Here is a 25225-nt window from a genome sequence, read left to right on the forward strand (position 1 = left end):
TCTGGATTTCTTGCTCTTGCCGGTGGAGCTCTCTAGCACGTGCTCGACAGTAGCACAACACTCCAAAGAGGTGCGCTTGCCGGAGTGGGTGCGAGAGGTTTTGCCGGTCTTCTTCTTCCCTCCCAGAGCTTGAGCGGCAGGAGCAAGTGCCTTGGCGACAGTCGCTACAACTGCTTCTCAGTAGAGTTGGTCGGCGCAGATCAGCGCATCCTTCTGGTCGCAGGGGACGGTGATGATGGTCATCGGCCCAGGCATCTTTAGCGTGTTGTAGGCGTAGTGCGCCGCCGCCATGAACTTGGCTAGTGTCGGGCGGCCGAGGATCCCGTTGTAGGGCAAGGGGATCTCGGCTACATCAAAGACAATCCCCTCTGTCCTGTAGTTCGACTCGCCTCCGAACGTCACAGGCAGCATGACTTTTCCCTTTGGCTGGCTCCTTCCCGGGTTGACCCCTTGAAACGTGCCCGTCTCCTTTAGGTCTCCATCGGGGATCTGCAGCCTTTCGATCACAACGGGTGAGATCAAGTTCAGACCGGCCCCGCCATCAACTACAATCTTTGTCACCTTGAGGTTGCGTATCGTTGGTGAAACCAACAACGGCAAACACTCGACCGCAGTTGTGCGATCAGGGTGGTCCTCGGCGTCAAAGATGATAGGCGTGCTGGACCACTTCAGTGGCCTTTGAGCATCGAGCGATGGTTCCGCTGCCGTGATCTCGCGTGCCCACTGCTTGAGCTGGCGGTGAGAAGTATGCAGCGAGGCGGCACCGTCGACGCATATGGCCTCCATAGCTTTCTGAAACTCATGCTCGTCGGACTCGTCGTCCTTGTCATGATCATCGTCTTCCTGCTTTTTGTCGCGGCCCCGAGTGGGCCTCTCTTGCTGGTTACCCTTGCCGCCGCGGCCTCCCTGGCCGCTACGCTTCTTTTTGGATCCTTCGGCACCATCCTGACCCTTCTCCTTGTCCCGCCTCTCATACTCGGCTTTTGCTTTTCAGCATGTAGCTCGACTTGTTGGCAGTTCTGGAGGTCGTAGCCCTTGGTGCGGTGGATTTTGCAATACTGCTTATCGGAGCCCCCTGGCTTGTCGGCAGCCGCCAAGGCCCGGCAAGCGGCGCACCCAGCAATCTCCTTGCCGGGGTCGTCTTCCTTGGCCTTCTTGGCGGCACCGGTGTCATTGGTTCCCTCGACAGCAAGCACGGCCTTGCCCTTGCGCTTCCTGTTGCGGCGCCGGCCCTTTTTCGTCGGGGCGGCGGTGTCTTCATCTGTAGAGTCGGTTTCTGCGCCGGCGTCCTTGCCAGGGTAATTCCTTCCCTCTTAAGCCTAGGCGCATCTATCGGCCAGAACATAAAGTTTGGCCACATCTTTAACCTTATTCATCGCCAGCTCTTCACGCATCTTGCGGTTGCGCACATTCTGATGGAACGCGCTGATCACGGCGGCGGGATGAACATCCGGGATGTTGTATTTCACCCAGCTGAACCTCTGTATGTACTTGTGCAGGGTTTCACCTTCCTTCTGGGGAATGATATGCAAATCACTAGCCTGGCCATGAGCTTGGTGGCCTCTAGTGAAGGCACCAACGAACTCATGACACAGATCCGACCAAGAAGAAATGGAATCCGCCGGCAAGTGCATCAACCAAGACAAGACATTGGGTTTCAGTGCAAACGGGAAGTAATTGGCAAGCACCTTGTCGTCGCGAGCTCCAGCGGCCTGCATCGCGATGGTGTAGAAGCTGAGTAACTCCGATGGGTGGGTCTTGCCGTTGTACTTCTCGCCGACGTCGGGCTTGAACGTGCGGTGGGACGGCCACTGGAACTGCCGCAGCTCACGGGTAAAGGCCGGGCAACCCACCTCGTAGGGTAGGCCACCGGAGCCTCCCGGCGCCGGGTGGTCCATAGTGGGCCCTGCCCGCCTATCTGACTGGCACGCGCGCAGCTGTTCCTCGATTTTCCTCCTGCTGCGGAAAAGCTCGACGAGTGGAGCCCACCATCCGAAGCCTCATCGGCGTCGCCAACAAAGATGAGCCACGACCAGCGGGGCCCTCAGGCCGGCACTCCGTCGAACCACCGCACGCTAGTGGTGGAAGGACCGTGGATGCTGCGGCCACGGTGCACTCTCCTCCTCCCCGCTAGTTGTCGCGGGTGCCCGTCCGTCGTGATGATGCTTGTGATAACATTTCCATAGCGTCATTCGGCCCACGAACCCACCGCGATCAGCGCCAAGTTCTTCGGGAGCGAGCCCATGAAGATGGCGATGAGGAACTGCTAGGCTAACTGCTAGACCGGATTTTCACAACTGCGCCAAAGATGTCGAAGGAAACGACACCTATGGGATCACTGGGATCCCTTCTACAGTTGGCGGGCGCGGGGTTGTGCAAAGAGCGGGTCTGACAGGAAGCACAAAGATCATTTAACTAGGTTCGGGCCGCGAGGATGCGTAAAACCCTAGTCCTGCTTTGGTGTATGTATTCGAGTGTTCTTGAGTTCTTGAGCTAGCTACGGGGTGTGACTTTCCCAAAAGATCCGAATCCTTCTCCTGGTCGCCTCGGGCCTCCTTTTATAGGAAAAGAGGTTGCCACAGTGGCACACAGGAGGTGGAATAGTGTATAGTGGATGAGTCTATCCTCTGGCACTGTCGGACAAATGCAATTAATGTGCTCCCGATGTGCCCCTCTCGCTTTATCGGGGACGGCAAGGAAGCTCGTCCCAGCTGTCGTTGCCTCGCCTGGCTTCGACACGCGTCCGAGCTAACGAGGCGTCGTGGCGCCACGTTGGCTGGCTGCTAGGCTGGCGCGATGGTGGAGCCTTCACGAAGATCTGCATGTCACGACGCAGGTGCTTGCTGAGTCGGTCGTGGAGGCCACTCGTCGCCACGTAGGTGCCTGCCCAGCTGGTTGAGCTGGCAGCTGCATGTGGATGACGGTGGAGCCTTGGCAGACGTGGGCCCTGCTGCTGCCCCGTAGGTGTCTCCGGCAAGGGCCTTGCCGGGGCTCCGGCAAGGGTCTTGCCGCGGCATCATGGTCTTCCCCGGCAAGCATCTCGCCGGGGGTCTCGTGGATTTCCTTGGCTAGGATCCCGCCGAGGATCGTCGTCTTCTGGTTCTCATCTGATCTCGTATGTTTATGATCTTGACAAAGATCTGCATGCCACCACGGAGGTGCCTCCCGAGCCTTGGTTCCAATGTGGTTGTTGGCGATGTTGGAACCCTCGGGCTCAAGGGTGGCCCACTCTGCTAGTGTTGGACAAGCTGCCCTAGCAAGGCTCTTGCAGGGGCCATGGAGGCCGCCCCGGCAAGGGTCTTGCCAGGGGAGTCCACCTTGCCTCTTTGCTCTTTTGTGTCTCTTGGTCTTGGCATTGCCTTGATTGTCTTGTGCTCCGGCTTCTCTCCTCTGCCCTGCCAATTGTGGCCGCGGGCGCGGCTCTGACTGCCCATGCACAAGTAAAGGGGTCAAAAGGAAAGCGCCTACTTTCGTACACCGACACATAGTCTTGCTCATCATCATTATCATCATCATCGTATGACCTGACAGTGTTACGCTCCAGAGGAGCAAGAGCAGTCGTCCCCCACTTCTCCTTCTGCCTCAGCTGAACAACATCATGAGACACTAGGTCTCCAGTGATAAGCTCCTCATTCGGAAACGAAGACGCCTTTGTCTCCTTAATAAGCTGCATCTAGTAGGGACCATAGATGATGCACTTGTGCTCCAAGACAACAAAGCAAAGTTCTGACCACATAACATGAGAAAAAGCCAACACCTCCTGGTTGCCAATGCTGCTTCTGGCAAAAGAGAAGTAGGTCCACCAGAAAGTAATGCACCATATCCTAGTTGCCAATGCGAGGGAACAGAGTGTTCGTGGAGATCCGATGCATGATATCAGAAAGGGCCAGAGCTCATAGGAGACGTGCCCAGTCTCAGACACCTTCCTGGTAGAGAAAGGCCACAAAGCCTCCTCGTGAGTAGTAGCAGCCTCCCGGTGAGGGCGAAACCCAATTTGGGTTTGGGCACCCTTATCATCATAAGATAGACTCTCCATGAAGCTCTTCCAAGGAGCAGACGAAACCTGACCGTTGGTAATCCAAGTAAGAGTCCTCTCCTCATTATGTCCAAAGTGCACTGTGGCTTAGAACTGAGCCACAAACTCCGCATCAAAGTCCTTGTTGAAAGAGATGATCCTCTTGATATCCAGCCCCTCGCACCTCTAAAGTGCAGCTCCAAAGTAAGCCATGTCCTTCTCCATGTGAGTGAGATCAACTAACTAGACTTTCACAAATAGATTCTTCTTCGTTCAGCACATCATAGAAGATGGACTGCTGAAACTTCTTCCAAAACATATGATAAACAAGAGGAGGTTCCTGAGGCTCCTTGTACGGATTGCGCTTACGCGCCAAACAAAAAACTTGAGCAGACATCTGATGAGCGCCCTTGGGCCCCTTGTTCTTGGAAACAGTCAGTTTGACTCTCTGTCTTGGCTGCTCACTAGAGCCACTCATAGGCACTGGGCCACTCTCTGGCATGGTGCCACCCACTGGCACATCGACAGAATGGTATCGCTTGGAGCCACCGGTACAGGCTGGATTCTTGCGACAAGCCTGATGCCCGGAGCTACTACCACCTGGAACACACACACAAAAGAACGAAGGAAGGCAAGAGTAAACAAATTACATAAGACAAAGAAAAAGAGATACACAAGTGTGAACGTGGAACGGTAAAAACTAGAAGTTGGCAGCTCAAAGCGGTACTACCGCACCTCCCAGCGGTAGTACCGCTCGAGGCGGATGTCAACGAGGCTGAACACTTCCGCGGAGAGATACGGTAGTACCGGAGGTGCCAAATTCAAATGTTTGCGGTTAAACCTTCAATCTACCTACTCTAGCAGTCTTCTACACCCTACGCATGCCCCGATTTGGCCAAAAATCAAAGGATGCGACGGGTATTGCCCTAAAACCTAGATCCAAAAACTAGAACCAAAGAGGAGAAGAATGGGGGCAGTACCTGCATCCATGGCAAGAGGAGAGGGTGGGGATCGATCCCACTAGACGGAATCATGGAAGGCGGCTCGAAAGCGGCGGCCCGGCGGCGAGCCTCCGTTACCTGTTCGTCGCCTGAGAGAGTGTTAATGTACAAAAGTAGGGGCTCTCCTTTTTACCCCTCTACTTGAGCACGGTCAATCAGAGCCGCACCTGCGGCCACACTTAGCAGGGTAAAGGGAGGGAGCAGAAGCGGAAGAATACCAGAACAACACTCCAGCCAAAAGCACAAGACGGGAAAAGCAACACCAAGACCAGAGACACAAAGAGCAAGAGGGCGAGGTGGAGTCCCCCAGAAAGGCCCTTGCCGGGGGGGCCTCCACGGCCCCGGCAAGAGCCTTGCCGGGGCAACTTGCCCAACGCCAGGAGAGCGCGCCACCCTTGAGCCCAAGGGTTCCAACACCATCAGCCACATTGGAACCGATGACCCACAAGTATAGGGGATCTATCGTAGTCCTTTTGATACGTAAGAGTATCGAACCCAATGAGGAGCAGAAGGAAATGACAAGCGGTTTTCAGTAACATATTCTCTGCAAGCACTAAAATTATCGGTAACAGGTAGTTTTGGGATAAGGTAAATTGTAACGGGTAACAAGTAATGAAAGTAAATAAGGTGCAGCAAGATGGCCCAATCCTTTTTGTAGCAAAGGACAAGCCTGGACAAACTCTTATATAGAGAAAAGCGCTCCCGAGGACACATGGGAATTATCGTCAAGCTAGTTTTCATCACGCTCATATGATTCGCGTTCGTTATTTTTGATAATTTGGTATGTGGGTGGACCGGTGCTTGGGTGCTGTCCTTTCTTGGACAAGCATCCCACTTATTATTAACCCCTATTGCAAGAATCCGCAACTACATAAGAAGTATTAAGGTAAACCTAACCACGGCATGAAACATATGGATCCAAATCAGCCCCTTACGAAGCAACTCATAAACTAGGGTTTAAGCTTCTGTCACTCTAGCAACCCATCATCTACTTATTACTTCCCAATGCCTTCCTCTAGGCCCAAACAATGGTGAAGTCTCATGTAGTCGACGTTCACATAAGACCACTAGAGGAGAGACAACATACATCTCATCAAAATATCAAACGAGTACCAAATTCACATGACTGCTTATAGCAAGACTTCTCCCATGTCCTCAGGAACAAGCGTAACTACTCATAAATCATATTCATGTTCATAATCAGAGGGGTATTAGTATGCATAAAGGATCTGAACATGATCTTCCACCAAATAAACCAACTAGCATCAACTACAAGGAGTAATCAACACTACTAGCAACCCACACGTACCAATCTGAGGCTTTGGGACAAAGATTGGATACAAGAGATGAACTAGGGATTTAGAGGAGGTGGTGTTGGTGAAGATGTTGATGGAGATTGACCCCCTCCCGATGACAGGATCATTAGTGATGATGATGGCGATGATTTCCCCCTCCCAGAGGGAAGTTTCCTCGGAAGAACAGCTCCGCCGGAGCCCTAGATTGGTTCCGCCAAGGTTCCGCCTTGTGGCGGCGGAGTTTCTTCCCGAAAGCTTGCTTATTATTTTTTCCAGGGTAAAAGACTTCATATAGCAGAAGATGGGCACCGGAGGCCTGCCAGGGGGCCAGGAGGCAGGGGGCGCGCCGAGGGGGGTAGGGCGCGCCCCCTAGACTCGTGGCCAGGCTGTGGGCCCCCTCTGGTAGATTCTTTTGCCAGTATTTTTTGTTAATTTCAAAATGTGCCTCCGTGAAGTTTCATGACTTTTGGAGCTGTGCAGAATAGGTCTCTAATATTTGCTCCTTTTCCAGCCCATAATTCCAGCTGCCAGCATTCTCCCTCTTCATATAAACCTTGTAAAATAAGAGAGAATAGGCATAAGTAACGTGACATAACGTGTAATAACAACCCATAATGCAATAAATATCGATATAAAAGTGTCGGTGGAAAACGACACCTATGGAATCAAAAGAATCCCTTCTACGGTTGCCGGGGCGCGGGGTTGTCAGAAGAGCAGGATTAACAGTCAACACAAGGATCGTTTACCCAGGTTCGGGCCGCGAGGATGCGTAATACCTTAGTCCTGCTTTGGTGTGTATTTGAGAGAGTTCTTGACCTCTCGAACTAGATAAGGTGGCTGCATAGTCCAAAAGAGCCGAATCCCTCTCCAGTACGCCATGGGCTTTATAGTCGATAGGGGCTGCGACAGTGGCACACAGGAGGTGGAAAGGTATACCGTGTTGTGAGCTTATCGCCCGTGTTACAGGACAAGACGCATTCAATCCGTAGCTTAGGTGTCCCTTAGCTTTATCGGGGGTGGGAATGAGGCCCGTCCCGTCCGTCGCCGCCTCGCCTTGCTTGGACACGCGCCCAGGCCAGCGATACGTGCGGCGCCATGTAGGCAGGCATGCAGCTAAGGTGGCGCGGTGGTAGGGTCTTCACGAAGATCTGCATGCCACCATGCAGGTGCATGCTGAGTTGGCTCAGAAGCCGCCCGTCGCCACGTAGGTACTTGCCCAGCTGGTTGGGCTGGCAGCTGCATGCGAATGGCGGTGGAGTCTTGGTCGACGCGGGCCTGGCTGTGGCCCGCTGATGCCCTCGGCAAGGGCCTTGCCGGGGGCCCGGCAAGGGTCTTGCCGTGGCATTGCATTCGTTCCCAGCAAGGCGCTTGCCGGGGGTCTTGTGGACCTCCCCGACAAGGATCCTGCCGAGGGTCGCCGTCTTCTGGTTCTCATCTGATCTCACATATCTATGGTCTTGACAAAGACCTGCATGCCACCACGGAGGTGCCTCCTAAGCCCTAGTTCCAATGATGTTGGTTGGGTTGGAACCGATGGGCTCAAGGATGGCTCACTCTGTTGGCGTCGGGCGTGTCGCCCCGGCAAGGGTCTTGCCGGGGCAGCCTGCTTCGCCCTTCTGTCCTTTGTGTTTTGGTCTTGGCGTTGCCTTGGTTGTCTTGTGCTTCGGCTTCTCTCCGGCTCCCCTCCTTTGCCCTGCTTAGTGTGGCTGCGCCGCGTGGCTCTGACTGCCCATGCACAAGTAAAGGGGTACAAAGGGGTGCCCCTACTTTTGTACACCGACAGGAGCCCCCGGGCCTGGGCCACACATAAGCGCGACACGTTGTTTGGCCAGGCCCAAAACGGTGCATGGGCAAGCGGGGCGGATTTCCACCGCAGTAACTCTTCGTCCGCTGCGCTTCCCCACGACCCGTGTTTAACGCGCGACGTGGGGGGTCGTGCGTGACGTGGGGGCTTGCATGGGGCGGTTCCCACACGCATGCGTCACATCGCAGTTAATGGCAAAGGAGGCGGCCCGCGCCTTCCCCGTAAAAAGGAATAATCACGGGCGCGCTGCTCACTTTACCCCCTTCCCTGCGTCTTCTCCAATCTCAGAGCCGCCGTCCCCTTTCTTCCTCCTTCTAGAGCTCTCTCCTTCGCTTGCCGCTACTGCGCCTTCGCTATCCTCCGCCCCTTGCTTCTCGCAGCCGCCATGGCTCCCAAATCCACCAAGGGCAAGGGAGTGGCCAAAGATGCCGGGGCGACGGAGCCGCCGGAGAGTGTGTTGACGGTGCAGCGGACGCAGCTCGCCTACATCCCCTCGACGGTCGACGTGTTCGAGCTCCAGGATTGCTTCAAGCCCCTGTGGGGGTGCAAGACGAGGGGAGAGGCGACGGGGCATCCAGCCACGCGCGTCATCCCCGCCAATTGCGCCGAGGCCGCCCCAAATCGGTATCCATTCTTTGTCGACTACTTCTCTTGCGGGCTCTGTCCCCCCTTCTCTGATTTTTCCAATGATGTCATGCACACCTACGGCTTCCACCTTTTGAATTTTACTCTGAATGCCGTGGCGTGCATGGCTCTTTTCGCGCACCACTGCGAGGGCTTCGCCGGGGTGCATCCCAACACGGCGCTCTTCCGCCACTACTTCTTCCCTCGGATCCAACCGGGGGGCGCCATTTCCGTTTGTATCGCCTGGATCCCACGGTCCAAGGGGGCATACCCGGAGGGCGCCATGAAGGAGAGGTGGGAAGAATGGTAGGGCCGGTGGTGCTGGATTGAAGAGAAGGACCCGCCGAACTTTTGCCAGGTCTACGACGCACCGCCGGTTCGCCGGGGCGACTGGAGCGATGTTGACACCGACGATGCGAAGCTCACGGTCGCCACCTCCAGGGTCCTTCGCTTTACCGAGGCCGGGCTCACCCTTGAGATGATCTGGGCGGGTTTCATCTGCCGCCAAATTGCTCCGCTGCATAACAAGGTGAGGCCGGCCTGGCTCTTCACGAACGCCGCCGACATCATGAGGCTCCGCCCCGGCCTCGACCACAACCTCACGGTGATGAGGCACGCCCATCTTTGCCAACGGCTCTTCCAGCTCGATGTGAACCATGATGGCGAGGTCCAGCGGACCGGCAAGGCCCCGAGGGCCGCCGCGAAGGCCGGCAAGGTCGCCAAGGGGCCCTTGTTCAAGTTGCCAGCAGGAGTGGTCCCGCTGAGCAACAACTCGCGCCAGACCGACATCATCGCCATGACGCCGGACTTCAACGCGCATGGCCTTGACCTGAGCTGGGTCGAGCCGGAGGAAATTCAAGTGCAGGAGTTCTTCAACACCTTGCATGAGGGGTACGTCACCGCCCAGCCGCGGCTTGTACAGGACACCAACCAGGCGGAGCTGGACTACATCGCCGCCAGGGCGATGGAGGTGAAGCTTGCCGAGGAGGCCGGCAGCGCTGGTGGCGTGGAGGACAAGGCCGCAGCGGAAGAGGAGGAGAAAGAGCTCGGCAAGTGGGCGGAGGCCACTGGGGAGGCCAGCAGCACCGGTACCGGGGCTCCTCTTGTCGAGGATGTAGTCGACGAGTCGTCGGAAGAGGAGGCTGAGGCTGTCGATCCTCCGGTCATGAGGAGAGGGCGGGTCCTGCGGTGGGCCACCTCTGGCGAGCCAGTCCGGCCCGGTAGGGCCGTTAAAACGCGGCAAGACCAGGAGGGATCCGGGCGCCAGACAAGGGCCGCGGCGGTGAAGGGGTCGGTGAAGGCCGCGGTGGCGAAGAAGATGGCGACCGCCTCCTCTTCGTCCAAACGCCCTCAGACTCCATTAGCTTCCCGTCCTCCGGCAAACGATGACGCAGGGGTCACCTTTGACTTCGGGTCCCTCAGCCTAAGGAGGAAGAGGAAAGCAGCAGAGGAGGAGGTGGAGGACGAGTAAGTATTGTTCCTTTCTGTCATCTCCACCCCCCTTAGACCGTGCCACTTATCTCGATTTGTGTTCATCTTTGCAGGGACGTGGAGACGCTGGCCCAGAGGGTGAAGAGGGCCAAGGCTTCGGCGGGCGGCTAGCCCTCGGCAGGCACTGCTGGCGCACCGCTGGTGGTGTTGAGCAGCCCAGACAGCAGCCCCCAGCACAACCCCCAGCGTAAGTCCATCAATCGCCCCTTGTCAACGTGTGTTGGGGGCACGGGCCCCTTGGTGCTAACCTTGCTGCGATTGCAGGAGGGGGGCAGCAGCAGGAGGAGCCACGGAGGGCTACCCCCAACATGCCGCCCCCATCGACCACGCCGCCCCGAGGGGCGTCCCCGGCAAGGGCGCCAAGCACCGAGCCCATGCACACGGAGGAGGAGGAGGCGAACTCGGGTGCTGGTGGCTTTACCTCAGCGCCAAACATTGGCGGGGAGGAGACCTCTGCTTCCTAGCCCGGCACGGGTAAGGCACTTGCCTTCCGTCCCTGTTCTTCTTTTTTTTGTTCTTTCTGAATCTTGATCTTGGCCTCGCCTCATCCCCTTCTCGGTATCTAGATTTCCCCTCGGTGGACCCATAGGACGTCGACACCGTCGTCGAGGATGTCGCAAAGGACGCCGCGGCGAAGACCGAGAAGATTGCTGCGGAGGAGACCACCAAGGGCGCTGCTGAGGACGCCGCCAAGGGGCCTGCCGGGGAGCCCGGCAAGGGACCTGCCGGTGAGGCCGGCAAGGCTGCCGTTGAGGAGGAGGTGGTTGATGACCAGCCTTCCTCCTCCGCCACCTCTGGCTCCGGCAGATATCTGAGGGTGAGCAACGACCTTTTCGTCCACCTTCCAGGGGCGTCCAGCTCCAGGGCGCCCATCGAGGGAGAGGTGTTCGACGAAGAAGTGCTTGCCGCCACCGGGCTCGAGGTCGTCGACGAGCCGAGCGCTGGTGGCGACGGCTCTTAGGAGGAGCCGAATCCCTCTCTAGTACGCCATGGGCCTCCTTTTATAGTCAGAAGGGGCTGCCACAGTGGCACACAGGAGGTGGAAAGGTATATAGTGCTACGAGCTTATCGCCCATGTTACAGGACAAGACGCATTCAATGGATAACTTAGGTGTCCCTTAGCTTTACCGGGGGCGGGAACGAGGCCCATCCCGTCCGTCGCCGCCTCGCCTTGCTTCCACATGCGCCCAGGCCAGGGATGCATGCGGCACCATGTAGGCAGGTAGGCAGCTGAGGTGGCGCGGTGGTAGGGTCTTCACGAAGATCTGCATGCCACCACACAGGTGCCTGCTGAGTTGGCTCGGAAGTCGCCCGTCACCACGTAGGTGCCTGCCCAGCTGGTTGGGCTGGCAGCTGCGTGCGAATAGTGGTGGAGTCTTGGTTGATGCGGGCCTGGTTGTGGCCCCGCTGATTCCCTCGGCAAGGGCCTTACCGGGGACCCGGCAAGGGTCTTGTCGTGGTGTTGCATTCGTCCCTGGCAAGGCGCTTGCCGGGGGTCTTGTGGATCTCCCCGGCAAGGATCCCGCCGAGGGTCGCCGTCTTCTGGTTCTCATCTGATCTCACATATCTATGGTCTTGACAAAGATCTGCATGCCACCACGGAGGTGCCTCCCGAGCCCTAGTTCCAATGAAGTTGGTTGGGTTGGAACCCGTGGGCTCAAGGGTGGCTCACTCTGTTGGCGTCGGGCGTGCTGCCCCGGCAAGGGTCTTGCCGGGGGAGCCTGCTTCGCCCTTCTGTCCTTTGTGTTCTTGGTCTTGGCGTTGCCTTGGTTGTCTTGTGCTTCGGCTTCTCTCCGGCTCCCCTCCTTTGCCCTGCTTAGTGTGGCCGCGGCGCGCGGCTCTGACTGCCCGTGCACAAGTAAAGGGGTACAAAGGGGTGCCCCTACTTTTGTACACCGACAAAAAGCATGATGCAAAATGGACGTATCAACTCCCGCAAGCTTAGACCTCGCTTGTCCTCAAGAGGATGCCGATAACGAAAAATATGTCGACATGTTTAGAGATAGAGGTGTCGATAAAATAAAATACAGGCATGAGGGCATCACTATCATTCTTATAACAGCAACATATCTATATTTTCATATGATTTCTTATGCTAAAGTAACAATCTATTCACAATGTAAAGTATGAATCAGAAACTTCATTGAGAACTAACAAACTATGATCTCAGTCATTTAAGCAATTGCAATTTATCATAACATCGGAAAGAGTCAATATAAGAGCCTTTCAGCAAGTCCACATACTCAACTATCATTTAGTCTTTCATAATTGCTAACACTCACACAATACTTATGGGTATGGAGTTTTAATCAGACACAGAGAAAGATAGGGGCTTATAGTGTTGCCTCCCAACCTTTTACCTCAAGGGTAATGTCAATAATAATAGTTCATGCTAACTCACATCCATATATATATCAGGATCTTTCCAACACAATGTGCTTGCCCAAGGATAAAATGTAAAAAGGAAAGGTGAAGATCACCGTGACTCTTGTATAAGGTATAAGACAAAAGTAAAAGATAGGCCCTTCGCAGAGGGAAGTAGAGGTTGTCACGTGCTTTTATGGTTGGATGCACGAAATCTTAATGCAAAAGAACGTCACTTTATATTACCACTTTTGATATGGACCTTTATTATGCAGTCCGTCGCTTTTATTGCTTCCATATCACAAGATTGTATAAAGCTAATTTTCTCCACACTAATAAATCATACATATTTAGAGAGCAATTTTTATTGCATACAATAATGACAACTTACTTGAAGGATCTTACTCAATCCATAGGTAGATATAGTGGACTCTCATGGCAAAACCGGGTTTAAGGATATTCGGAAGCACAAGTAGTATCTCTACTTGGTGCAAAGAATTTGGCTAGCATGAGGGGGAAAGGCAAGCTCAACATGTTGGATGATCCATGACAATATACTTTATTTCGGATATAAGAAAACATAACCCATTATGTTGTCTTCCTTGTCCAACATCAACTCTTTAGCATGTCATATTTTAATGAGTGCTCACAATCATAAAAGATGTCCAAGATAGTATATTTATATGTGAAAACCTCTCTTTCTTTATTACTTCCTATTAATTGCAATGATGACTAGAACTATGTTTGTCAACTCTCAACAACTTTTATTCATCATACTCTTTATATGTGAAGTCATAACTCTCCATAAGATCAATATGATCTCTTTACTTCTTTTTATTCTTTCTCTTTTCTTTTATTCCCTCACGATCATAGCAAGATAATCAAGCCCTTGACTCAACACTAATCTTTATTATATATAGCTCACAGACTCGATTACATAGAAGGATCATAAGGCAAAACTCAAAACTAAATCATACTAAAACTTTTATTCTACTAGATCAAGATATTACCAAAAGGATCAAACTAAGAAATACGGTAAAGATAGGAGTGTGATGGAGATACGATATCGGGGCACCTCCCCCAAGCTTGGCAGTTGCCAAGGGGAGTGCCCATACCCATGTGATTATGTCTCCTTCCTCAGAAGTGGTGGTGATGGGGTTGTTGATGACGTAGGCTTATCGTCCATCTTCCAAGGCATAGGCTCACCATCATAGAAGGATGATCGAGTCTTCGGGATCCTTAAATCTGCAGCCAAACTCATCCTCTTGAATCTATATTCATACTCATAGTTTTGGTTTTGCAGGTCATAGATCTGGGCTTGGAGGTGCTCGATTTTCTCGTGAAACTTGAAGATTGCCTCCCCAATGTCCTTGGCGTCTAGCTTGTGGTTGTTGGTGAACTCCTTGATCATTATGTGATTGGTGTTGAGTCCACGCTCCACCAACTCCTAACACTTGAAAACTTGTTGCTCCATTGCTTCAAGCCTTGTCTCCATGCTTCCGGTCCTCCTTGGTCCCTCAACATCGCGGATGTGCAGCACCCCCTCATGCATCTCAATGGTTTGAGGATGTTGCAGCACTTCCGCGAGGTAGGGGTTGATGACCTTCTCGAAGAACTTGTCCTTGGGGGCACTTGGAGACGTCATGGTGATCTAGATCTGTCAGAAAAACAGCTGGAAAAAAACAGAGGATATTTGCGTGATACGGTGGTCAAAACCTTTAGGAGATTATATAATGAATTTTTGCCGACCAAAAGAAGTATCGTGCAAGAAAATGGAGTCCGGATAGCACACGAGGTGCCCACGAGGCGGGGGGGGGGGCGTAGCCAGGGGGTAGGGCGCGCCCTCCACCCTCGTGGAAGCCTCATTTCCTTCCCGGACTACTTCTTATTTTCCTATTTTCTTAAATATTCCAAAACGGAGAAAAATTACCATTAGAACTGTTTTGGAGTCGGTTTACTTACTGTACCACATACCTATTCCTTTTTGGAGTCTGAAACATTCTGGAAGGTGTCCCTTATGTACTCCTCCGGGGTTACAGTTTCAATAACATTAGTATCAACATTTATAGGATTACCTGAGATATAATGTTTGATCCTTTGACCGTTCACCACCTTCGGATTTGTGCCTTCAAAGTTGTTGATTTTTATGGCACCAGAACGATAGACCTCCTCGATCACGTAAGGACCTTCCCATTTAGAGAGAAGTTTTCCTGCAAAAAATCTTAAACGAGAGTTGAATAGCAACACATGATCACCTACATTAAACTCGTGCTTTTGTATCCTTTTGTCATGCCATCTTTTAACCTTTTCTTTAAATAGTTTGGCGTTCTCATAGGCCTGGTTTCTCCATTCATCAAGTGAGCTAATGTCAAATAGCCTCTTCTCACCGGCAAGTTTAAAATCATAATTGAGCTCTTTAATGCCCAATATGCCTTATGTTCTAGTTCGAGAGGTAAGTGACATGTTTTTCCATAAACCATTTTATACGGAGACATACCCATAGGATTTTTATATGCAGTTCTATAGGCCCATAATGCATCATCAAGTTTCTTGGACCAATTCTTTCTAGATCTATTAGCAGTGTTTTGCAAAATTAATTTGAGATCTCTATTACTCAATTCTACTTGACCACTATACTGCGGTTGATATGGGGATGCAATTCTATGATTAACGTCATACTTAGCAAGCATTTTACGAAAAGCACCATGAATAAAATGTGAACCACCATCAGTCATTAAATATCTAGGGACTCCAAACCTCGGAAAAATAACTTCTTTAAGCATCTTAATAGAGGTGTTATGATCAGCACTACTAGTTGGATAGCTTCTACCCACTTAGTAACGTAATCAACAGCAACTAAAATATGTGTATACCCATTAGAGGAAGGAAACAGTCCCATATAATGAAAGCCCCAAACATCAAATGGTTCAATAACAAGTGAATAGTTCATAGGCATTTCTTGACGTCTACTAATATTACCTATTCTTTGACATTCATCACAAGATGAGACAAACTTACGAGCATCTTTGAAGAGAGTAGGCAAATAAAAACCGGATTGCCATACCTTATGTGCAGTTCTATCTCCAGCGTGGTGTCCTCCATAAGCTTCGGAGTGACACTTGCGTAGGATCTGTTCCTGTTCATGCTCAGGTATACAACGTCTAATAACACCATCTACTCCTTCTTTATAAAGGTGTGGGTCATCCCAGAAGTAATGTCTTAAATCATAGAAAAGCTTTTTCTTTTTCTGGTATGTGAAACTAGGTGGTATAAATTTAGCAACAATGTAATTAGCATAATCAGCATACCATGGAGCAGTACAAGAAGCATTTATGACAGCTAATTGTTCATCAGGAAAGCTACATCAATAGGTAGTGGGTCATCAAGAACATTCTCTAACCTAGACAAGTTGTTTGCAACGGGGTTCTCAGCTCCCTTTCTATCAATAATATGCAAATCAAATTCTTGTAGCAAGAGAACCCATCTAATAAGTCTAGGTTTAGCATCTTTCTTTTCCATAAGGTATTTAATAGCAGCATGATTAGTGTGAACAGTTACTTTAGAACCAACAATATAAGGTCTGAACTTATCACAAGCAAATACAACTGCTAAAAATTCTTTTTCAGTAGTAGCATAATTTCTCTAGGCATTGTCTAGAGTTTTACTAGCATATTGGATAACATTTAATTTCTTATCAACTCTTTGTCCTATAACAGCACCTACATCATAATCACTAGCATCACACATAATTTCAAAGGGTAAATTCCAATCAGGTGGCTGAACAATAGGTGTAGAAATCAAAGCTTTCTTAAGTATTTCAAATGCTTCTACACAATCATCATCGAAGACAAAAGGAATATCTTTTTGTAAGAGATTAGTCAGAGGCCTGGAGATTTTAGAGAAGTCCTTAATGAACCTCCTATAGAAACCAGCATGACCAAGGAAACTTCTTATACCTTTAATGTCCTTGGGACACGGCATTTTTTCAATAGCATCAACTTTAGCTTTATCAACTTCAATACCTCTTTCAGAAATTTTATGCCCCAAGACAATACCTTCATTAAACATAAAGTGGCACTTCTCCCAATTCAAGACAAGATTAGTTTCTTCACATCTCTGCAAAACTCGATCAAGGTTGCTCAAGCAATCTTCAGAAGAAGTTCCGTAAACAGAGAAATCATCCATGAAAACCTCAACAATCTTTTCACAAAAATCAGAGAATATAGCCATCATGCATCTTTGAAAGGTAGAAGGTGCATTACATAAACCAAAAGGCATACGTCTATAAGCAAAGGTACCGAAAGAGCAAGTAAAAGTGGTCTTTTCTTGATCCTCTTTTAACACAGGTATTTGAGAGAAACCACAATAACCATCTAGAAAGCAAAAATGCGTATGTTTGGATAATCTTTCTAGCATTTGATCGATAAAAGGTAAAGGGTAATGATCCTTTTTAGTAGCTTTATTTAATTTGCGGAAATCAATTACCATTCTATAACCTGTAATAAATCTTTGTGGGATCAATTCATCTTTATCATTAGGAACAACGGTAATACTTCCCTTCTTAGGGACACAATGGACAGGACTTACCCACTGCCTATTAGCAACGGGACAAATTATACCTGCCTCTAGAAGCTTTAGTATTTCTTTTCTTACCACTTCTTTCATCTTAGGATTTAACCGTCGTTGGTGATAAACAACTGGTTTAGCGTCTTTCTCTAATTTTATTTTGTGCTGGCATAAAGTGGGACTAATGCCCTTAAGATCATCAAGAGTTTATCCAATAGCAGCCCGGTGCTTCTTTAGAGTTTTCAATAATCTCTTTTCTTCATGCTCTAAAAGGTTAGCACTAATAATAACAGGATATATCTTTTTCTCATCAAGATAAGCATATTTAAGAGTATCAGGTAATGGTTTAAGCTCAAACACGGGATCACCCTTGGGTGGAGGAGGATCCCCTAGGATTTCAACAGGCAAGTTGTGTTTCAAAATAGGTCCCTGTTTAAAGAATACTTCATCTATTTCCCTTCTTTCATTCATAAACATATCATTTTCATGGTCGAGCAAATATTGTTCTAACGGATCATTAGGAGGCACGAAAATAGAAGCAAGACCAATAATTTCATCTTTACTAGGTAATTCTACATCACGGGGTTGTCTACGAAATTTAGCAAAGTTAAACTCATGAGACATATCCCCCGTACCAATAGTAACAACATCCTTTTCGCAGTCTATCCTAGCATTAACAGTATTCAAGAAGGGTCTACCAAATATGATGGGACAGAAGTCATCTTGTGGGGAACCAAGAACAAGAAAATCAGCAGGATATTTAACTTTCCCACACAAGACTTCAACATCTCTAACAATCCCAACTGGTGAAATAGTGTCTCTATTGGCAAGCTTATTTGTAACATTAATTTCCTCTAACTCAACAGATGCAATATCATGCATAATTTCTTTGTATAAGGAATGAGGTATTGCACTTGCACTAGCACCCATATCACATAAGCCATGATAACAATGATCTCCTATTTTAACAGAAATAACATGCATGCCTACAACAGGTCTATGTTTATTTTTAGTATCAGGTCTAGCAATTCTAGCAGCTTCATTACCGAAGTAAATAACATGTCCATCAATATTATCAGCCAAGAGATCTTTAACCATAGCAATACTAGGTTCAAATTTAATTTGCTCAGGGGGTTTGGGTGTCCTAATATTACTTTTGTTGACCACAGTGAAGCTCTAGCATGATCCTTTATTCTAACAGGGAAAGGTGGTTTCTCAATATAAGCAGTAGGAACAACAGGATCATTATAAGTGATAGTCTTTTCTTCAACTTTAATAGGTGCAAATACTTTTATTTCAATGGGAGGATTATATTTAAACGACTTCTCCTTAGGGAGATCAACATGAGTAGCAAATGATTCACAGAAAGAAGCTACTATCTCAGAGTCAAGTCCATATTTAGTGCTAAATTCATGGAAAACATCGGTATCCATAAAAGATTTAACACAATCACACTTAGGTGTTATACCTGACTCTTTACCTTCGTCGAGGTCCCAATCTTCAGATTTGCATTTAATTCTTTCCAATGAATCCCACTTGAATTCAATAGTCTTCATCATAAAAGAGCCAGTACAAGAAGTATCGAGCATGGAGCGATTATTGAGAGAAAGCCGAGCATAAAATTTTTGAATGATAATTTCTCTTGAGAGCTCATGATTGGGGCATGAATATAACATTGAATTAAGCCTCTCCCAAGCTTGAGCAATGCTTTCTCCTTCGCGAGGCCAAAAATTATATATATAATTACGATCACGATGAACAAGATGCATAGGGTAAAACTTCTGATGAAATTCCAATTTCAGTCGGTTGTAGTTCCATGATCCCATATCATCACATATCCTAAACCATGTCAATGCCTTTCCCTTCAAAGATAAAGGGAAGACCTTCTTCTTGATAACATCCTCGGGCATACCTGCAAGCTTAAATAATACACAAACTTCATCCACATAGATTAGGTGCAAATCGGGATGTAATGTTCCATCACCTGTGAAAGGATTAGCTAGCAGTTTCTCTATCATGCCCGAAGGAGTAAACATTTTCAGTAGGTACAGTAGGTTGAGGAGCAACTCTTTGCTCTACTGGTTGGGGTGAAGATACCCCGAACAAGCCCCTCAAAGGATTATGTTCCATAGTAACAAGTGACAGTAAATTTCAGCACACTATATAAAATTTTCCTTACCAAATTCCACCTACCAAAGGCGCTTCACTCCCTGGCAACGGCGCCAGAAAAGAGTCTTGATGACCCACAAGTATAGGGGATCTATCGTAGTCCTTTCGATATGTAAGAGTGTCAAACCCAACGAGGAGCAGAAGGAAATGACAAGCGGTTTTTAGTAAGGTATTCTCTGCAAGCACTGAAATTATCGGTAACAGATTGTTTTGTGATAAGGTAATTTGTAACGGGTAACAAGTAATGAAAGTAAATAAGGTGCAACAAGATGGCCCAATCCTTTTTGTAGCAAAGGACAATCCTGGACAAACCTCTTATATAGGGAAAAGCGCTCCCAAGGACACATGGGAATTATCGTCAAGCTAGTTTTCATCACGCTCATATGATTCGCGTTCGTTATTGTGATAATTTGGTATGTGGGTGGACTGGTGCTTGGGTGCTTTCCTTTCTTGGACAAGCATCCCACTTATGATTAACCCCTATTTCAAGCATCCGCAACTACAAAAGAAATATTAAGGTAAACCCAGCCATAGCATGAAACATATGGATCCAAATCAGCCCCTTACGAAGCAACTCATAAACTAGTGTTTAAGCTTCTGTCACTCTAGCAACCCATCATCTACTTATTACTTCCCAATGCCTTCCTCTAGGCCCAAACAATAGTGAAGTGTCATGTAGTCGACGTTCACATAACACCACTAGAGGAGAGACAACATACATCTCATCAAAATATCGAACGAATACCAAATTCACATGACTACTTATAGCAAGACTTCTCCCATGTCCTCAGGAACAAACGTAACTACTCACAAATCATATTCAAGTTCATAATCAGAGGGGTATTAATATGCATAAAGGATCTGAACATATGATCTTCCACCAAATAAACCAACTAGCATCAACTACAAGGAGTAATCAACACTACTAGCAACCCACAGGTACCAATCTGGGGCTTTGGGACAAAGATTGGATACAAGAGATGAAATAGGGTTTTAGAGGAGATGGTGCTGGTGAAGATGTTGATGGAGATTGACCCCCTCCTGATGAGAGGGTCATTGGTGATGACGATGGCGATGATTTCCCCCTCCCACAGGGAAGTTTTCCCGGCAGAACAGCTCCGCCGGAGCCCTAGATTGGTTCCGCCAAGGTTCCGCCTCGTGGCTGCGGTGTTTCTTCCCGAAAGCTTGCTTATTATTTTTTCCAGGGTAAAAGACTTCATATAGCAGAAGATGGACACTGGAGGCCTGCCAGGGGGCCCACGAGGCAGGGGCGCGCCCAGGGGGTAGGACGCCCCCCCTCGTGGCCAGGGTGTGGGCCCCCTCTGGTAGATTCTTTGCTAGTATTTTTTTATTAATTCCAAAACGTGCCACCATGAAGTTTCAGGACTTCTGGAGCTGTGCAGAATAGGTCTGTAACATTTGCTCCTTTTCCAGCCCAGAATTCCAGCTGCCGGCATTCTCCCTCTTCATATAAACCTTGTAAAATAAGAGAGAATAGGCATAAGTAACGTGACATAACGTGTAATAACAGCCCATAATGCAACAAATATTGATATAAAAGTATGATGCAAATTGGACGTATCAGGAACCAAGGCTCGGGAGGCACCTCCATGGTGGCATGCACATCTTTGTGAAGATCATAAAGACACGAGATCAGGTGAGGACCAGAAGACGACGATCCTCGCCGAGGCAATCCACGAGACCTCCGGCAAGATCCTTGCCAGGGAAGACCGTGATGTCACGGCAAGACCCTTGCCGAGGACACCTGCGGGGCCGCAACCAGGCCCACGCCTGCTAAGACTCCACCGCCGTTCCCATACTGCTGCCAGCCCAACGAGCTGGGCAGGCACCTGCATGGCAACGGGCGGCTTCTAGGCCAACTTGGCAAGCACCTGCGTGGTGGCATGCAGATCTTCGTGATGACCCTACTACCATGCCATCTCAACAGCCTGCCATCCTACGTGGTGCTGCATGCATCGTTGGCCTGGACGCGTGTCAGAGCGAGGCGGGGCGGCGACGGACAGGACGGGCCTCGTTGCCGTCCCCAATAAAACAATGGGACACCTAAGGGGCGCATTTAATGCGCCTTGTCCCGTAGTGACAGGCGATAAGCTTGTACACTGTATACCTTTCCACCTCCTGTGTGCCACTGTGGCGACCCCTTTCGTCTATAAAAGGAGGCCCGAGGCATACTGGAGGAGGATTCGGATCTTTTGGACTACGCACGCCCCGTAGCTAGTTAGAGAGCTCAAGAACACTCAAATATACATCAAAGGAGGACTAGGGTATTACGCATCTTCGCGGCCCGAACCTGGGTAAACGATCCTTGTGCTGACTACCAGACCCGCTGTTTGAACAACCCCGCGCCCGCCAACCGTAGACGGGATCCCAGTGATTCCATAGGTGTCGTTTCCACCGACAGAGAGAGATAGGAGAGGAGGCGATAGTGAATGGCTAAGGGGGAGAGGAAAATCCCCCTGCCCCGTCTCATAACCCACACTCCCACTCACTAAGCGGCAGTATCGCTCTGGGAGTGGTGGTACTGCCCCGGTACTAGACCATGATAGGAGGCCGGGTAGTACCGCTCAGGCGATAGTACCGGGGAGCGGGGCAGTTGTACCACCCTGAATCTACGGTAGTACCGCACAGACGACAACATGTAGGAACAAGGAGGAAAAGGTTGGCTTATGCAAAAAAGAAGACCAAAGAAAGGCTCGGGAGAGACACGACAAGGAATAACAGCAAATGGAAGAGACACCCCAAGCATAAAAGTAAGAGAAAATAAAAGCAAACAAGAAATGTCTCAGAACACACTCACACAAAGTCCTCCTTGCTAGATACAACAAATATAGTCAACTCGAGGATAAGCCTCTCAAGGAGAGGGCGGTGGCCGAAGCCACCTATGTTTGAGTCAATTGGTATGGCACCGCAAAGATTTTAACCTTGGGCCCATGACCAAAACTCATCTTTGAAGCACAAGTACCATAAAAATGGCTAATCTGAAAGACATGATCGATTTATGCATAATTGGGGGAGGGAGAGTTCATTGAGAGAACAACACTCCCCCTATGTCCATGCCTACATCTAGAACAAGATAGAATGATGAGTGCGGTGGGGTGTGCCGAGATTCAAGCCACATTGCTCGAATCAATGATATTTAGCTCATGCCTTAACTCATGAAATCTTGCGTCATAGAGGTTTGGTGAAAATATAGATGATCTCAATATCACCATGCTTGATGTGACCCCGGATGAAATGAGTGCGAATCTCATTGTGCTTCCTCTTGCTAAGTTGCATCGGATTGTATGAAATCTTGATAGCACTTTCATTGTCACATAGAAGAGGCACTTTGTCACAAGTGACACCACAATCCTTTAAAGTTTGCCTCATCCATAGCAATTGTGCACAACAACTTGCAGCGGCTACATACTCGGCCTCCGTGGACGAGAGAGACACACAATTTTGCTTCTTCAAAGACCAACTCACCAAAGAGCGACCAAGGAATTGGCACCCTCTGAAAGTTGACTTGCTCTCCACACAGTCTCCCTCCCAATCCGGGTCCGAATAACCCATGAGATTGAAGCTTGCTCCTTTGGAGTACCATAAGCCAAAGTTTGGGGTATGAGCCAGATATCGACAGATTCTCTTGACCACCATAGAGTGCCTTTCCTTAGGTGTGGCTTGAAACCGTGCACAAATTGCCACACTCAACATGATATCCGGTCTAGATGGATAAAGATAAAGCAAGGATCCAATCATGGAGCGATATACCTTTTGATCCACCGCTTTACCATGTGAAGGAGTTCCAAGGGCGTCTTCGAGTACATGATAGTCGTGGGTCGGTGGTCCGTCTCATGTAACTTTCCTTCAATACAAGAACTGCATGCATGATCTTTGGCAAAACTCACATTTGTTAGTCCACGGATGTGATCCCCTTTGAGGAGACTTTGCAAAGATCTCATATTGACATGGGCTAGTCAGTGATGCCAAAGCCAACCCACATCAACTTTAGCCATTAGGCAAGTCGCGGTCTTAGTGGGTCGCTCCGAAAAGTTCACCACATAGAGACCGTTCTCCACATTCCCAACAAAAGCTACTTCAAGATTCTTGCTCCACAAAAGGGCCAAGGTATCAAGATCACATAATGTTGCAAAGCCCATAAGTGCAAGTTAACGAATGGAAAGCAAATTGTATGCAAGGGACTCAACAAGCATGACCTTCTTAATAGATAAATCTTGAGAGATGACCACCTTGCTAAGTCCCAATACCTTAGATGTTGAAGCATCACCGAATTGGACATGGGTGGGCGTAAATGGAATTGGATGCACATCCACCACCAACTCCTTGCTCCCGGTCATATGATTTGTTGCTCCACTATCGAGAAACCATGACACCCCACCGGAAGCAAACTCCTACAAGAGATCAATGCTTGGATTTATGTACCCATTTTCGAAGGGGTCCTTTGATGTTAGTAACTAGGGTCTTAGGAAAACAAATAGACCATTCAATGTACTCTTAAGGAGAACCAACAAATTTGGCATAAACATGCCCATCACTTGCACGACACAAAACATAAGAGGGGTTAAAGTCGTCGGCTTTGTTGGTAGGGACACTTTTGCCCTTTTTGGCATTACCACCCATATCCTTGTTATCTTCTTCTCATGAGTACCATCACCCGCCTTGACAAAGGCTTCCTTCAGCGGGAGATGTTGCTTGGTCTTATTCTTCTTCTTCTTCTTCTTCTTCTTCTTTGACTTGGGTACAAACCCAAGTTCTTCCTTTCCCACAACTTCCTTTTGATTACTCAAAAAGTCATTTAGGTTCTTCTCGACTTGTATGCATGTTAGAAGGCCCTTCTCAAGTTGCTCTTTTAACTTGGCATTTTCCTCCACAAAATGAACATGCTCACCACAAGGGTTAGTAGCATCAGCATTATCAATTAGAATGAATGGGGGACACATGGAAATTTCCTTGGTTAGCTTCACATGGAGTTGATGATGAGACTCCTTGAGAGAGGCATGAGCACCCTCCAAGACCTTGTGAGCCTTGTCAAGTGTGTCAAACTCTTCCTTGAGTCTATCATGGCCAACCCCAAGTGCAACTTTCTCGGATTTAAGCACACGAGTAAGAACAATAGCATGATCTAGATCCTTTTGCAATTTAGCATGATCAACGTTGCATGACTCCTCAAGTGTCAAACAAAGACCACGCTCTTCCTCTGGAGCAATGGAAAGATGCGCAATCTCGTCAGCATAGTCACGACTATGCCCTTCGAACTTGGAGATCGTATCCTCATGAGACTGAATGATATCATTGGCCTCACCAAGTTGTTCCAGAGAGCAACAAAGTGCTTATTGGGTTCACCCTTGATCTTACTCAAGCATTTGTTAAACCCATTCTCCTCAACTTTCTCCACCTCACTATCATCTACACAATCTAACAATGAAGGAGTAGTAGTGATGGTGCTTTTGATGTTGGGGGTTACCTTATTGATACCTTTGGCCATTAGGCACTTAGCGACCAGGTTCTCGTGAGGGGCACCGACGAGAGACACCTTGGAGGGGGAAGAGGTGGCAATGGCCACGGCTGCCGTTGCCATCCCTTCACCGCTTGTATCTTCATCATCATCATCGGGGCGGTATTCTTCATGTGCCACCAAACCCTTTGGAGGTATCTTCTTGGTGAAGTTGTTCTTGTTTGGGAAGGACTTGTATTTTTCTTTGTGAATGAGTTTGCCACTGTTGTCTGCCCTCTTCTCATAAGGACAATCCACCACAAAGTGACTCACATTGCCGAAATTGTAGCACGTCTCACTCGTTGCTTGTTCTTTGACACACTTGAATTGTTCTTGGAGAAGTTGGGCCTTGAGTTTCTCTTGTTGCCCCAAAATTGTCTT

Source organism: Aegilops tauschii, chromosome 4 (assembly GCF_002575655.3).
Source record: "Aegilops tauschii subsp. strangulata cultivar AL8/78 chromosome 4, Aet v6.0, whole genome shotgun sequence".
NCBI classification, from domain to species: Eukaryota; Viridiplantae; Streptophyta; class Magnoliopsida; order Poales; family Poaceae; genus Aegilops; species Aegilops tauschii.